This window comes from Nannobrachium achirus (genome assembly GCF_963921795.1).
Source record: "Nannobrachium achirus genome assembly, chromosome: 24".
In the NCBI taxonomy this organism is placed as follows: Eukaryota; Metazoa; Chordata; class Actinopteri; order Myctophiformes; family Myctophidae; genus Nannobrachium; species Nannobrachium achirus.
Genome location: NC_137831.1, coordinates 6,197,696 through 6,212,919, shown reverse-complemented (window position 1 = coordinate 6,212,919; position 15,224 = coordinate 6,197,696).

Below are 15,224 nucleotides of genomic sequence, written 5' to 3'. Positions count from 1 at the left end.
ATGACCCTTATATAAGACCGGCATTATCTACCGACAGATTAGTAACAAGATGTCAACATCGTTGAAGGTTGAATCTCCAGATATGGAGATAACCAACATATCACTCCATATATGGAGATAACCGACAAATCTCACTAAGTCTGACCTCACAAGCCCCATATTTGGACACGAACAACATATAACTCCATATATAGAGACATAGCTGCTGACATCAGTATGACATCACACTGCTGACATCAGTATGACATCACACCTGACCGTACACAAATGACCCTTATATAAGACCGGCATTATCTACCGACAGGTTAGATGCAAGCAGGATCTCGACTCTGACACAACTCATCGGCTCATAAGCTGGTTCTCCCTCCATATATGGAGATAACCGACGAATCTCACTAAGTCTGACCTCACAAGCCCCATATTTGGACACGAACAACATATAACTCCATAAAGAGACATAGCTGCTGACATCAGTATGACATCACACTGCTGACATCAGTATGACATCACACCGTACACAAATGACCCTGACGGCACACACCAAGCAGTGTGATGTCATACTGATGCGGAGCTATGAGCAGGGCAAAGGTGTGACGTGTGACCGACGGACGGACGGACGGACGGACGGCCGGTGGAGGTTTTGATACTAAACTGCGACCTGACGGTCACAATTAAGGCATTAATTATTAGCTAATACAGTACATCAGTTTCATATTCACCATTAGTCTATCTTCGGTCGCCCATCTGTTGTTCAGACCTTTCTTGCAAGGTCGGCACTGCCTCTTTGGTACATTTTTGAATCTGGCTAGGTTACACCCTTGCATGTGTTTAAATCACCTTCTGTGTGGACAAACCCCTCCTCTTTCGGGCTATACCATTTCCTTCACATTCAGACTGTTCCTGGCATAAGTTGAAATAGCAGGGGTAGAAAAACCATTAACGCTAACCCCCCAAACAGAGCAGCATTCCTTACACAGCCCTGTCATCCCTTTCTGGTGGTAGCCTCGCCTACCAGGCTTTCTCCCGGGAGAGAGCCTGGTGTTCGTTCACAACAGACCGTTTGGTTTCCGCCTAAAGCGCGGAAACCACTAGAAGAAGCGGCGTCGCTTTGATTTGGTTCCCACCGTTTGTTTCCCCAATCCCTATTAAAATGCTCCAGTAGCCTAGTGTAGTCTTGCCGGTCGCTAAAAGTTGGACTAAAACATGCATATACCAAACAAATTTTTCAAAAGCAAAACTACTCCGCATCGAGGAGTTTATTAGGTAAGCCCTAAAAGTATGTCCTTGAGCGCAGGGGAATTATTTTGGGTTAAAACTGTTTCCGGTGGATAGTTCCGGCGAAATTGTAGTCCTTGAGTACTACAAAACATGACGTTTTGTGGTTTCCGCTCCAGACCGGTTACAAACCCGAAAAGTGAAGTGATCCCAGACTATTCTGGTGGCAGAGCAGATCTCTCAAGACCGGTTCACTCTCCTTCAGTGAGAGTTGCATGACTTCTCAACTGACCCACATCGACACAAATCAGTAGTTTTCATATCAAGTCAAAAGTACTCATATTTATATTCATATACTACATATTCATAAAAGCAGAAATAAACCAAACAATGCCCATAATATGGACATATTGTGTCAGTCAGTCTCAAGATAACCAGTGTGGTTGTCGCGACGTAAGTCACACTTGCAAATTAATTCCGTCCTTGTCCCTTTTATGCCCTTTTACATCTGAGTGTTGATTAAAATAATATTTAACTAATGGAAAGTAGTAAAAAGTGCTTGGGAGCAAAATCTCCTAACTTCACACTTTCTGCCAAACCTGTTTTATGGGGCCAATGAATGTTTTTGTGCAAAACAAATGCTTGCAATGGATTCAGCATCATGACAAACCCCTAGTTAGACCCCTCACATCCTATTTAAAGCAATTATTTTTCTGGGTATTTTCCTCCTGTATAGAAAGTCGATGGGAGCCCAACTTGATTTGGCCACTGTGGGTATTTGCAGTGAGCAGATCATGGTAGATTTTTTTTATCCTGGCTAGTAGACCTAATTTCCTGTCAGAATCAGTTGAAAAACTAAATAATACATTTTTGTCCAACCTCAGCCTTATTTTTACTGGACTAAACTCCACTTGAGGTCATTTTCCAGAAAAAAATACATTTTGGACTGGAGTTAGGAGGTTTCGGCCCGACAGCACAGCAGAGATATACAATATACAACAGGGCTAGGCACATATAGGCACAACATTGGTGATCACCTGCACACAGGCAGAAGTGTGAGAGAGGTGTTTTATTTTAGAATCAAATATATATTTTAAACGTGGTCAGTTGAATGAAGTCACCTTAATGTGCAGAAAATTACATCCTGCACATTATTCTACATTCATTACAGCTCTGAACTCTGGGGAGGGAGAGTCAGTGAGATAGGTGGATTTTTGCTTGTGTCTAATGACCGTTATTGATTGATTGGTTGATTGATTGATTGATTGATTGATTGATTGATTGATTGAAGACTTTATTAGGAGTTTGCATAGGAAAGGTACAGTTTCATGACAGTACAGTTCACTGGTAGCCTACAAGGTCTACTAAAAGGAGATCCTAGAAAAGACTATTATTTCCACAGGAAACCATTTGTCGTTATAACATCGTTATAACAATGTCCTGCCAATCAAAATATGTCAGAATGTTTGATGAGTTACTAAAATGTATGTTAATATGTCACACTGACTATCTAGAAAATAAAAACATGGCATTTCATTTCAAAAAGGTTGCTGACCCCTGCTATAATCATCACAGTATCAGCTGATGTTAGTGCAATTCTGATGTTTTGTTCTGAATCATCCCATGTTATTGTAACTGCAGCTTTTTGCGTGTAAAAGGATCTCACCAATTAATTATAAATTCGCTTGAGATTCAGATTAAGCTTTTAATGACAAGCCCATTAGCCTACATTTATAGTTGAGGTCAGTTTTTCCACTCGAAAAAAGAAATTGACAAAATTATCTTTTCTCAAATTCATCTGATCCCAAGTAAAGTAATCTTAACTATATGTTTTACACAATTCTTTATTCTCTGCTTTTTGCAGTTAATATCTTTGCTGTTGTCAATTTCAAGTGGAAACATACTATGTTACTCACCAGTTAAGAGTGGGGTGACTCAGAGTAGATGACAGAGTACAGCAACTTGCAATGGGCCTGGTGTACAAGATACACTACACCACTATGATACCCAAGTACCTGTCAAAATACTTTATAAACATTAAGGATGTCCATAATTACAACACCAGAGGCAGCGCCACAGATCACTTTCAACCCAGAGTCAAAACCAACAAAGGGTCAAACTCTTTTTTTCCGCTATACCACCAAAATGTGGAAAGCCTTACTGAAGGCCATAAAGGAGTGTGGATCACTAGCATCTTTTAAAATTGCCCTGAAAAACCACTTACAGGCAGCAGCCGTTCGCAACTGGTAAAAAAAACTAACCTAGCCCAACCCTATACCCTCCCCTGCCCCTTCTTTGTATATACTTACTGTTTGTTTAGACTCTTTTTTTTTGTTCTCTAATTTTTCTTTTCTTTACATATCTACTGCATAGTACTGTGTTCTATTCGTCTGTCATTAAATGTTATATGAGATAGGCCTACTTAAATGGTTTCCTGTGGAAATAAGCTTAGTCTTTTCATGGATCTCCTTTTAGTAGACCTTGTACCAGTGAACTGTACCGTCATGAAACTGTACCTTTTCCTATGCAAACTTCTGAGGCCGGCTACACACCTACAAGCACAGACAAGCACAAAATGCTTGTGAGAGTTGTGTGGGGGGAGCGGGGGGCAGAGACAGCACAATGCATTCCGGATGGAAGTCACATGATTTTTGTGCTTGTGAGAGTCCTGTGGTGTTGCTTCAAGCACAAGCACACACACAACACGCACAGGGACTGCTGTAGGCAAGCATTAGAGGGCAGACAAGCTGCACTTGATGAGACAGAAGGGCAGGGTTCAACTGCCAACCAATAGGACAGAGAGGCCATGATGCAATCCCACACAGGTGTGTTCACTTGTAGTTTGTACTCCACAGCAGCAGAGCCTGTCTGCACTGCAGTGACATGAAACCTCCATTTCAGAACGAAAAAGAATATTATAAATAAAATGTAAGCTTTATACAGTGGTGGAGAAAATACTCAAATTCATTGCTTAAATAGAAGTATCAATACTGAAAACATACAAATACTTTGTTACAAATAAAAGCCTGGAATTCAAAATGTATTGAGTAAAAGTATTAGTGTTGGCATTAGAATGTACTTCAAGTGCCTAAAGTAACTTTTTAAAATAGCAGATCTACAAGCTCACAACGTGTTGCATGGTGGCACGCTGTGAGCTTGTAAATCAATTTTACGTGTCACCAAAAAGCAGCAGGAGTGCCTTCAAAAGAACTACATGGCCAAATACCATATCTGCTTCCTCCTCAAGCGGAACCGCCCACTTCCGTGAAGCTTTGTGGGAAATGTATTCTTTTTTGGAACAGACTTTGACTGAACACACAACTTGGACAGAACTTTTTTTTAAAGTGCGTCTCAGTGTGAGTGCAGCCTGAGGCTGCACTCACACTGAGACGCACTTTTTTTGTGTGTGTGTGTTCAGTCAAAGTCTGTTCCAAAAAAGAATACATTTCCCACAATGCTTTGCGGAAGTGGGCGGTTCTGCTTGAGGAGGAAGCAGATATGGTATTTGGCCATGTAGTTCTTTTGGAGGTGTCATCGGGTGAAGGCAGAGTACCTGCTGCTTTTTGGTGACAGGTAAAATGGATTTACAAGCTCACATTGTGCCACCATGCGACACGTTGTGAGCTTGTAGATCTGCTATTTAAAAAAGTTTCTTTAAACAAAATATTTGTATGTTTCAGTATTGATACTTTTAATAAGCAATAATTTTGAGTATTTTTTTTCACCATTATATAAAGCTTATATTTTATTATGAATAGCACATTCAATCAATTGCATCTGTGTAGGCATCACTGTCACCATGTATGACATGTAAAGAAATATTTGTAATATTCATTGTTATTGTCGAATGTTTACTGTTACACACACTTAACTTTAATTTATTTATAATATTTTTCGTTCTGAAATGGAGGTTTCATGTCACTGCAGTGCAGACAGGCTCTGCTACTGTGGAGTGGAGTACTAAACTACACGTGAACACACCTGTGTGGGATTGCATCATGGCCTCTCTGTCCTATTGGTTGGCAGTTGAACCCTGCCCTTCTGTCTCATCAAGTGCAGCTGGTCTGCCCTCCTACAACAGTCCCTGTGCTTGTGTGCTTGTGCTTGTGTGCTTGTGCTGAGCAACACCACAGGCACACCACTAGCACAAAAACCATGTGACTTCCATCCGGAATGCATTGTGCTGTCTCTGCCCCCCGCTCCCCCCACACAACTCTCACTAGCACTTTGTGCTTGTCTGTGCCTTTAGGTGTGTAGCCGGCCTAATAAAGTCTTCAATCATTCAATCAATCAAACTCCTGAGGCTATTACATGGTTGTGCCAGTAGATGTCACTGTAACCCCACAAACCAGGCTGAGGCTTTCCAACACAGCAGAGCCTAGGTTTCCATTCAAACCTGACCACTGACCAGTGTGATCCGGTTCTAGAGCCCGCCCTCCGTAGTCAGCCCTTTGTACGTCATTTACACGCAGCGTTTCCGTATCCGGTGAGCTGGTTGCACACTGCTGCGTTTTTCGGGCCGAATATCGGAGTGAATTTCGGAGCACGCAAATAAAAAAATCAACCTCACGTTGTGTCAGTCACGTTTGCACACTGCCGCCCGTTTCGCGCACCACTCAGTCCCTTGCTCTCTCTATCTCCCTCTCTCTCCTTGTCCTGAAAAACGCATTTCGCAACGAAAAACGCAGCAGTGTGCAACCACCTTAGACGCAGACCGGATCAACCTCCAAAATTAACTAATCCCGATCTAGTCGCTCGCTCGGCGGATGGAATCCAAAGTAAATTCAACATTTCAGTGAACAACAAAGTGTAATCGTTGTAACTTTTCAGGGAGGGGCAGGAAGATAGAAGATGGCGGGTCGCTCTGTCTCACATCGTTCCTTCCAAATCACTCTGTGGACTCTGAAGTCATGGATGGTGATTTATCTCTACATGTCATGGACCGACTGTTACAGTGCTTCTGTCACAGGTAAAGTTACCGTTATCAGCTGAACCTCTCCCTCTGCTATAGACCGTTTTCCTGAGCTCTGTCCTGGAGAGAGCGAGCAGCAGCCAGTGGTGGAGTAGAAGTATTGAAATGGGAAATAGCCTACTCAACAAATACTCAAACTTGTACTTAAGTAGGCTACAACTGTACTTAAGTATGTAGGCTACTAGTCAGTCACTGTCAGTGGTGTAAAGTAACTGAGTAGATTTACTTATGTAATGTACTTTTCAGAGACATTTGTGGAGTATTTCCAATTTACAATACTTCTACTCCACTACATCTCGGATCCAAATATTGTAGGCCTACTACTTTTACTCCACTACAATTATGTGAACACTTTAGTTAGGCTACTATACTTTGCAGAAATTACTGATTGTATTGTAAAACATACCTTAATCCAAATGTGTCCCTATATTTTTATTTTGTGCTTGTAGATCAGCTATTTTCAACTTTTATTTTATTGTAGCCTACATTTTGGTGCATACTTTTACTCAAGTACATTTTGAATTCTAGACTTCTCCTTGTAATAGAGTATTTCTAGATTGCAATAACAAACTAATGCGAGTAGCCTACCCTTTCCATCTCTGCTATTAGACGTTATTAGAAGGACAACTCCGCCTAAATCACTTCTAGGCAAATTTTCCTACTTATATTGATCCAAAATGACTGTCCATCCATGGAGTCTATTTGGCAGAAATTATCCTGTTGTCCAGTTTCCCCAACAGAACCCAGCAGCTCTCATAGCCATAGGCGCCGGCAGGGGTAAAATAGTGAGGGGACGGTGGTGTGGGCGTGGCCAGGTGGTGACGTCATAACCGTAACCAAACGTACATCTCTGACTTTAGTATAACTATCACAATCACTAGCACAATGTGTTGTTAGATGACAATTGTATAAGTAGCTCTGGATAAATAATTTAATTCAACTTTTTCACAATATATAACTCGTTTTATGCGTCTGTTTTTATTTCAATATTAATGATTATGCCCTACAATGTTGTAGGCCTATTATGCCTTCTGTAATCTCGGCATTATGAATGAGCTAGGGCTCTGCTGCGCTCAATGTATTTTCGAGAAAATAAATTAAGTTTAAATGTGAATAAAATTTAAGCTACTGTATAGTGAAAGTTAGAACTCAGACATGAACTGCTTGCATCGCACTGCAGCACTGACTACAGTGAGTGAGGAGAGAAAGAGAGTGAGTCGACGCCGATTAGCAGCCCGGCCGTCAGTGAAGAAAAAAGAAAAGTACTCAAAAGGTTTTACTTAAGTAATTAAAAGTAGAAATACTCTGTTAGAAGTCCCATGTCCAAAATGTACTTGCATAATGACGTTATGGTATCAAAATGTAGCCTACTGTATAAATAAAACGTAGTCATTTGCAGAATGTCCCATTTCACTAGCCTGACTGCAAGCGTCAGACTCTATCACACAACACCACCACTACCAACAGGGGGTGGTGTTGTGCAGTCTGGTTTATTAACCAGGCTACCATTTCACAGGTTTTCACAAATGTAGCCTACCATACAAATATTTTAGCAGATTTAAGCTCACAATTATAGCTAAGCGTCGCATTGTGATCTTGTATTTTCATTTCTAATGGCCTAAATATACACTCTAAGAAATCTAGCCCTAGCTGAACTTAATATATTAAGGCAGCTTTTTGCATGGATCTTTTTAAGTAGTTCCAACTTTTTAGTTTGACCCACTCAAACATGCAGTAATGAATGGACAAAACAAGAACTGATGATGACTTTATTTCTGACAAAACAACAGCAAGCAACAAAATGTAGGTTTTTCTATTTTGCTGTACATCTATAAGAACACCACACTTCAAATTAATCAACACATTTAGTGTTAACTTTGACAAAAAAAATAAACTCCTGCTGTACACTCAATATAGAAGAATAACACTATACAGCATAACAATATAGTCTTTACTCTTTATAACTTCTGCTCTACCACAACTCAGAAGCAACTATTGCACTTTTTAATCTGCTGTAATTGTTTGACATGCAGCTTTAGTTACTCTGCAGATTTAGATAAATTAGCTCTATTTTACACTTTAGCCATTCAACCTCACAATGGTCATGATTTGAGCTTGTAGCTGTTTTTGAAAAGGTTTGACAACATTTGAAAAAGAATATAGGCCTATATAATTGCCTGTGTTTATGTACTCAGTAGTACAGTGCATTGCCATGCCTCTCTTCCCTAAAAAATAATAGCACTAACAGCATAACAAGAGCTTAGCTTCTGTAGGCTATATGAAACAGTATAGCATGAAAGCTAACCGCTATGCCAAGTATATTGAAGCTTCTGTACATGACCAGAATATGAATCTATCAGTATATCTATCTAACAGTATAATAAAGAAAGAAAATATTGTTTTGCATAACCATAGACACAGATCTTGCTGCCCAAAGTCCAGTTTCTCTTCATTCACAGAGGTTGTTTTGTGTCAGACTGACTTGAGAAATTCAACCCATTCTCATCCCCTTTGCGTCACCCTCCCTACGCCGTGTCTTTGCTTTTCTTTGCATCACCCCTGTGAAGTTTTGGGAGTGACTATTGCGTCTAGGGTGCGACGCGGACGGAGAGTTTTTGGACAAGACAGAGTCTTAGTACGCATGCGCCGACATGTATTTACTGGAATAGTTTTCACTGACGGCCGTCACGGGGAATCGAACCCCGGTCCCCGGATTTGCATCTCCATGCTCTACCGACTGAGCTAAGCAGAGTGACTGGGAAGTTCCTTTTTTTTTGTGCTTTTATCTTTGACAAAACGTGGAATGATAACGTAGTCCCTTCTTTGAGCCACATTCGGAGGCGGAAGCAGTCCCCTGGTCAAGATTTACTATTCTGTCCATAACGGCACGTAATTCGGTAACGCGGCTGAGTCGGCTCATGCGCCGTTCCCACCGCTCGTCACGGCGACTCGGCTCGCTATCGCTCGCCTCGGCGGTGACTCACGGGGGTCATCGGCGCCTGAGACGGCGCTGCTCTGTCGTTTATAGTGGCGTGAACGGTAGCGACGGGTGGCTGGTAAACCAAGAAGCCTTCAGAGCGGTATCGAATCCCGCATCAGGAACTACTTTTTTTTCCTTTCTTCTTAGACCACCCAATGCGTCTAACCCTTCAGACATTAGGCCATTTAAGATCACGTCGGTTGTATGACGCATTAGGGGTGAGAACCTGTTGAGAAATTGTAAGCAGCTCTGAGCTAAAAAAAAGAGGAAGTGAGGATGCTGCAGAAGTTGCACTAACTTAATAAATTGCTGTTGTTGAATGAAGGCAAAAATGTTAACTCGAAATCCACACATATTTAAGTTGGGACAACTTTCTTAAATTTTAATTTGGAGCAGGTTAATTTAATAAGTTACCAACTCACCGAAGGCAAAAATGTTAATTCAAAATCTAAACATATTTAAGTTGGGACAAACTTCTTAATTTTAATTTGCACCAACTTAATTTAATAAGTTCAAACTCACTGAACGCAAAAATGTTCATTCAAAATCGAAACATATTTAAGTTCGGACAACTTTCTTAATTTCAAATTGTACCAACTTCATTAAATGAGTTACCAACTCATTAAAACATGTAAATGTAACAAAGGTCATTTTATTAGTTGAACAAACATACCATTTTAAGCTTTTGAAACTAAAGCCAGGAATCATTTGAAAGAGTGTATAGACTGAACTGTTTAATGTATGCCTTTATAATAATCGAAATCTGCAAAGTAGCCAATTTTAACCGTTTTCAAATATTTGTAGTGGAGTCAAAGTAGCCTACAATATTTGCCTCTGAGAAAGCCTCAAAATTGTACTTACAGTAGGCTACTTGAGTATAATGTAGGCCTATTTGTTACTTACACCACTGCAGCCTCGCCTTCATCAGAACCGGTTGAACATGCAGACAGACTTGTGTATTGGAAGCAATTAGCATGACTGACTGGGGGTCGCAACGACCCCCAGCAGCGATTTAGCAAGACAATGGGGACAGTGGGACTTTAGCGCCGTTTGGGGGGAAAAACGGACCAAAAGACAGAAGAAATAGGTCGACAGCCTGAAAAGTGGGGTGGCAGTCCGGTCCAAAGACCCGGCTCCGGCGCCTATGCTCATAGCATAGAGTGGAGCCTATAAGCTGTTAAACACGGACATGTAATAGATTAAAATTATACCGTCACTTGGGTGGCCAAAAAAGGGAATATTGACTGGTAGGAATGACAGCTGAGTCATTATGACCACTCACTGGTTGCACTTGAGAGTTGGGCAACTGGTAAGAAGAACTTCTGGGAACTCAGATTAAACAACAAGTAGCTACCGGCAGGGGCCTCTTTGTCCTAAAATGGGCTTCCCAATTTCCACTTCCTCTTCATACTGCTTACGTGACATGTAACCTATGTATTTCTGTTCAGAAAAATGCTGAGGATGTCTGAAAAGGTGCAAAAGGGGAACTTCTTTGAGATCTGACCACCGTATAAAAGGGCTCACACAAGATCATCTTTCAGGCTTTTTGGGAGGATTTTCCATCTCTTGTGGCTTTCAACAAGGTGGTTTTCAACATTTTACCCTGAGAGGGATCTCTTCAAAGCCTATCGCTTTTACACTATTTTTTGTGGTCAAAAGTGCTTTTTTATTTTTCATGAATGTTTTGTCATTACTAACACATCCATGACGTGGTTGTCCCACACAACCCACTTACCCACCACAATCACATAATCATGTTTTGGGGTGAGCCTTCGGCAAAACTGCCAATCAAAGTGACACTGACTGCATGTACTGGCCAATCACAGCATCTCTTTTCCGGGACTAGGCAAAACACATAAAAGCATAACATCTGTTTAGCAGAGTGTGGTGGCTTGTGTGGGACAACGATGGCATGGATGTGTTTGTAATGACAAATAATAACAGATTGATAAAAGAAGAAAAAAAAAACACTTTTGACCGCAACAAATAGTGTAAAAGCGATTGGCTTATGTGCTCCATTGTATGCTATATGAGGACTGCAGGGTTCTGCTGGGGAAACTGGACAACAGGAGCATTTCTACCTAATAGACGCCATGGACTCATTTTGGATCAATATGAGTAGGAAAATGAGCCTAGATGTTGTTTAGGGTGGAGTTGTCCTTTAAGGCTTGTCAACCAACAAGAGGAGTCCATCATACTTCACGGTGATGTCCTATCACCCTCCTCCCTCTGGTCAGTGGTGGAAAAAGTACTCAAAAAGTAAAATTATCAATACTGCAATGCAGAAATACTCTGTTACAAGTAAAAGTCCAGTATTCAAAATGTACTTGAGTTAAAGCTTGTGAGCTTGTAGATCTGCTATTTTCAAATGGCCAAAATGTATACAATATATACGACTGAACGCTGAAGTGGTTACTATGTTTTGTAATAAGAATCCACATCTACAAAGTAACTAGTAACTACAGGTTTCAAATAAATGTAGTGGAGTACTGTGGAGTAAAAGTACAATATTTGGATCTGAGATGTAGTGGATAGAACAAAAGGTATTGGAGCATCCGGGCTATTATTCTGGTACCCTGGTACGTCAAACTCCCCTGTGTGTGTGTGTGTGTGTGTGTGTGTGTGTGTGTGTGTGTGTGTGTGTGTGTGTGTGTGTGTGTGTGTGTGTGTGTGTGTGTGTGTGTGTGTGTGTGTGTGTGTGTGTGTGTGTGTGTGTGTGTGTGTGTGTGGTAGTTGTTTCATACCGCAGTTCAAGCCAAACTGATCTGGAGTCAGTGTTGTGTAACATGTAAGATGGCTGTAGAGAACAGACTGGTTTGTTGTTTCTCTGTGGAGTCACTTGAGGACATGTTGAGTTTGGAACAGAAAATGGAAGAGCATATGCGTCATAAGGGATGGAAGAGAATCTATTGTCCACACCATGTGATGGTGTGTGTGTGTGTGTGTGTGTGTGTGTGTGTGTGTGTGTGTGTGTGTGTGTGTGTGTGTGTGTGTGTGTGTGTGTGTGTGTGTGTGTGTGTGTGTGTGTGTGTGTGTGTGTGTGTGTGAAGAGTGTTTTAGTTACTAGTAAGACACCTAAGGGCGACAAGCGACATGTCACCATGTCTTGGCCATCTGGCCAGTGATGTATATCGGACCAGTTACCATATATGGAGACCCCTGGTACCCTGATATGGAGATCCATGTACTGTATAGGGAGATATATGCTGTGAGAGCCCAAACATGCTTACTCAGTTATTCGTAATGTGAAAGACCTATGACGTCTATGACATCTGACATCTTACATACAATCCCTTTGATGCCCATATATGGAGATTCCTGTCCAACCAGAACCAGCCACACAGATATGGGCTGTCTTCCTCCATATATGGGCTTTCAAATATGAAGTCCTGTTAGATATGGGCTTTAATATTGATGAGATCACAGTAGGGTTGGGGACGGTAACCCACCGTACCGCGGTATCAGGGTCCTTACCGCGGTCAAAAAAGACAATAAAGAGGCAATTTTATTGAGAGCGAGCAAGTTTTAAAACGGGGGAGAATCAAGGACCGCATGCGCTCCATGCCACTCTGCTCTGGGCTGCGTACCACATGTTTGGAGGCTTAATGGGCCATCAGTTTCATTTTCAGCGAAAATGAAACTAACACTAGGTTTTGCCTTCACACGGAGACAGAGAAATCCCCACTGGACGCTGACTGGAGCAGCAGTCTCGTAGCAGGCAGCAGCGTTAAACTTTCTCCATTATCCACACAACACAAGTATGTTTATACATACCTCCTTGTGGCAGTTTCTTTTTTATTCATACGGACAGAGCGCGAGCCACGAGGACTAAAACCGAAAATGTCAGTGGTGCGCGTTCCCCACACTCCCAAGCCCCCACCGTTGCGCTTAGGTTCACCGGGAAATACTCGGTCGCGTGAAATACAGAGAGTATAGAGATAACTCTCTGAGACAGCCCTGCTGCGCTGCCAAAACATCTACCTAATGGAACAAACATGTTAAACACTTCCATATGGAGGACAAACTAAACTATGCATCACAAAACAGAACGCAGAGCAGTTTGGTTGTGACTTGAGAATTAAAGGTGATACACCATGAAATTTCACTTTTCCTATTTTAAAACCTTTTTTTGGGGTCCCACTAGCACCTTCTACCGGTATCCTCAAAAAGCCCCATTTCTGACCGTTGTGTCTTTCTCTGGTTTTGGGAAGGCGGAGGATAAAAGCATCCCACGGGTTCTCAAAACAGGCTGTCCAGATTTGCTGCCGTCGCTTTTTCTTAAAATTTCTTTTTTTTTTTTTTTTTTTTTTTTACTTTTGTTTCTTGTTTTTTTTTAACTCATACAGTGCCAGGCGACTTTTAGAGCAACTTTCTCACTATGGGCTTCCCTGCCAAGCGACTTTGGGCGACTTTTACTTAGAAAAAAAACAAAACAAAAAAATTTTTCAAAAAAAATTTTTGGACCCCAAAAAATGTAGTAGGCATGATAGAAATCGCGAAATTGCATGTTTAACCCCCATTGCAACCCCATCTATCAAACATGGCAGCCATCTTTGTTTACATTTTAGGAAAACATAATGGCTATTATCTCAAGAATGCCTGAACGGATTTCCAATCTTTTTTTTTTGTTTGAAAGCTGTGAACAGCCTGCACAAACATGGTGCATGATCTGTGCATGGGTGTGCATGATCTGTGCACTACAAATTACATGGAAGTCTATGGAGAGGGCTGGCACTAATGCCACTCGAGGGCATTTTTAATTGGCAGTATAGCATTCATTGCATGAATCAAGAAAATATTTTAACAATGCTTCGTATATCCCCATTATCACAAAAAACATCTTAATTAAGTGTGCCTGCTATGCAATAGCAGAACACTTATTGTAATCCGCCATACTTAAGTCAGTCAGTCAGTCAGTAAGTAATGTTCTTGCAAATTTCTGCTCGTAATAACTGCCGCACAATTTACGCCACCGCCGCAATATATACATCAAAACGTGCGGCTCGGCCGGGAATGGTGTGCTATTACTTTTCTTTCCGATCCGCGTTACCATTGCGACGTAATTCGCAAAAAACGACGCCAAAAAACCCCATTCACTTAGAATGGGGGAAATTTCGGCACGTAATAACTGCCGCACGATTTACGCCACCCCCGCAATATACACATCAAAACGTGCGGCTCGGCCGGGAATGGTGTGCTATTACTTTTCTTTCCGATCCGCGATACGATTGCGATGTAATTCGCAAAAAACGACGCCCAAAAACCCCATTGACTTAGAATGGGGGACTCCGAAAAAAAAACAGAAACTTTGGCGCCACATAACTCTGCCATACTTTTGCCTTGCAACGTGATTTAAACTTTAAAATGCACACACAACTTTGGTCTTTTTCCGGCCAATAGGGATGAGCTGTAATTGATTAAGCCCCGCCCCCTCTGTAACAGGAAGTGCCTCTATAACTCATGAACCGTTTGTCGTACAGACTCGCGGCTGGTGTCATAATTTTTTTTTTTCTCAAAATTTTTTTTTCTCAAAATTTTTTTTTCTCAAAATTTTTTTTTCTCAAAAATTTTTTTTTCTCAAAAAATTTTTTTTTCTCAAAAATTTTTTTTTCTCAAATTTTTTTTTTCTCAAATTTTTTTTTTCTCAAAATTTTTTTTTTCTCAAAATTTTTTTTTTCTCAAAAATTTTTTCTCAAATTTTTTTTTTCTCAATTTTTTTTTTCTCAAAACATTTTTTTTCTCAAAATTTTTTTTTCTCAATTTTTTTTTCTCACATTTTTTTTTTCTCAATTTTTTTTTTCTCAATTTTTTTTTTTTCCTCAAAAAAATGTTTTTTTCTCAAAAAACTTTTTTTTTCTCACAAAACTGTCGTTAAAGTGCGACCCGTGATAACGGCCAAAAATGCGCCAAAACGCCACTAATTAGTCGAAATGGCTGACTTCCTGTTTGGTTTCTGATTGGCTGCTGGCCTTGTGACGTGGGTAGAGCTGCGAGGGCCCGGTCATCGCTGCTTGCAGCTTTAATTCATTAATCGTCCATGACCTTAATTGGGGCCTA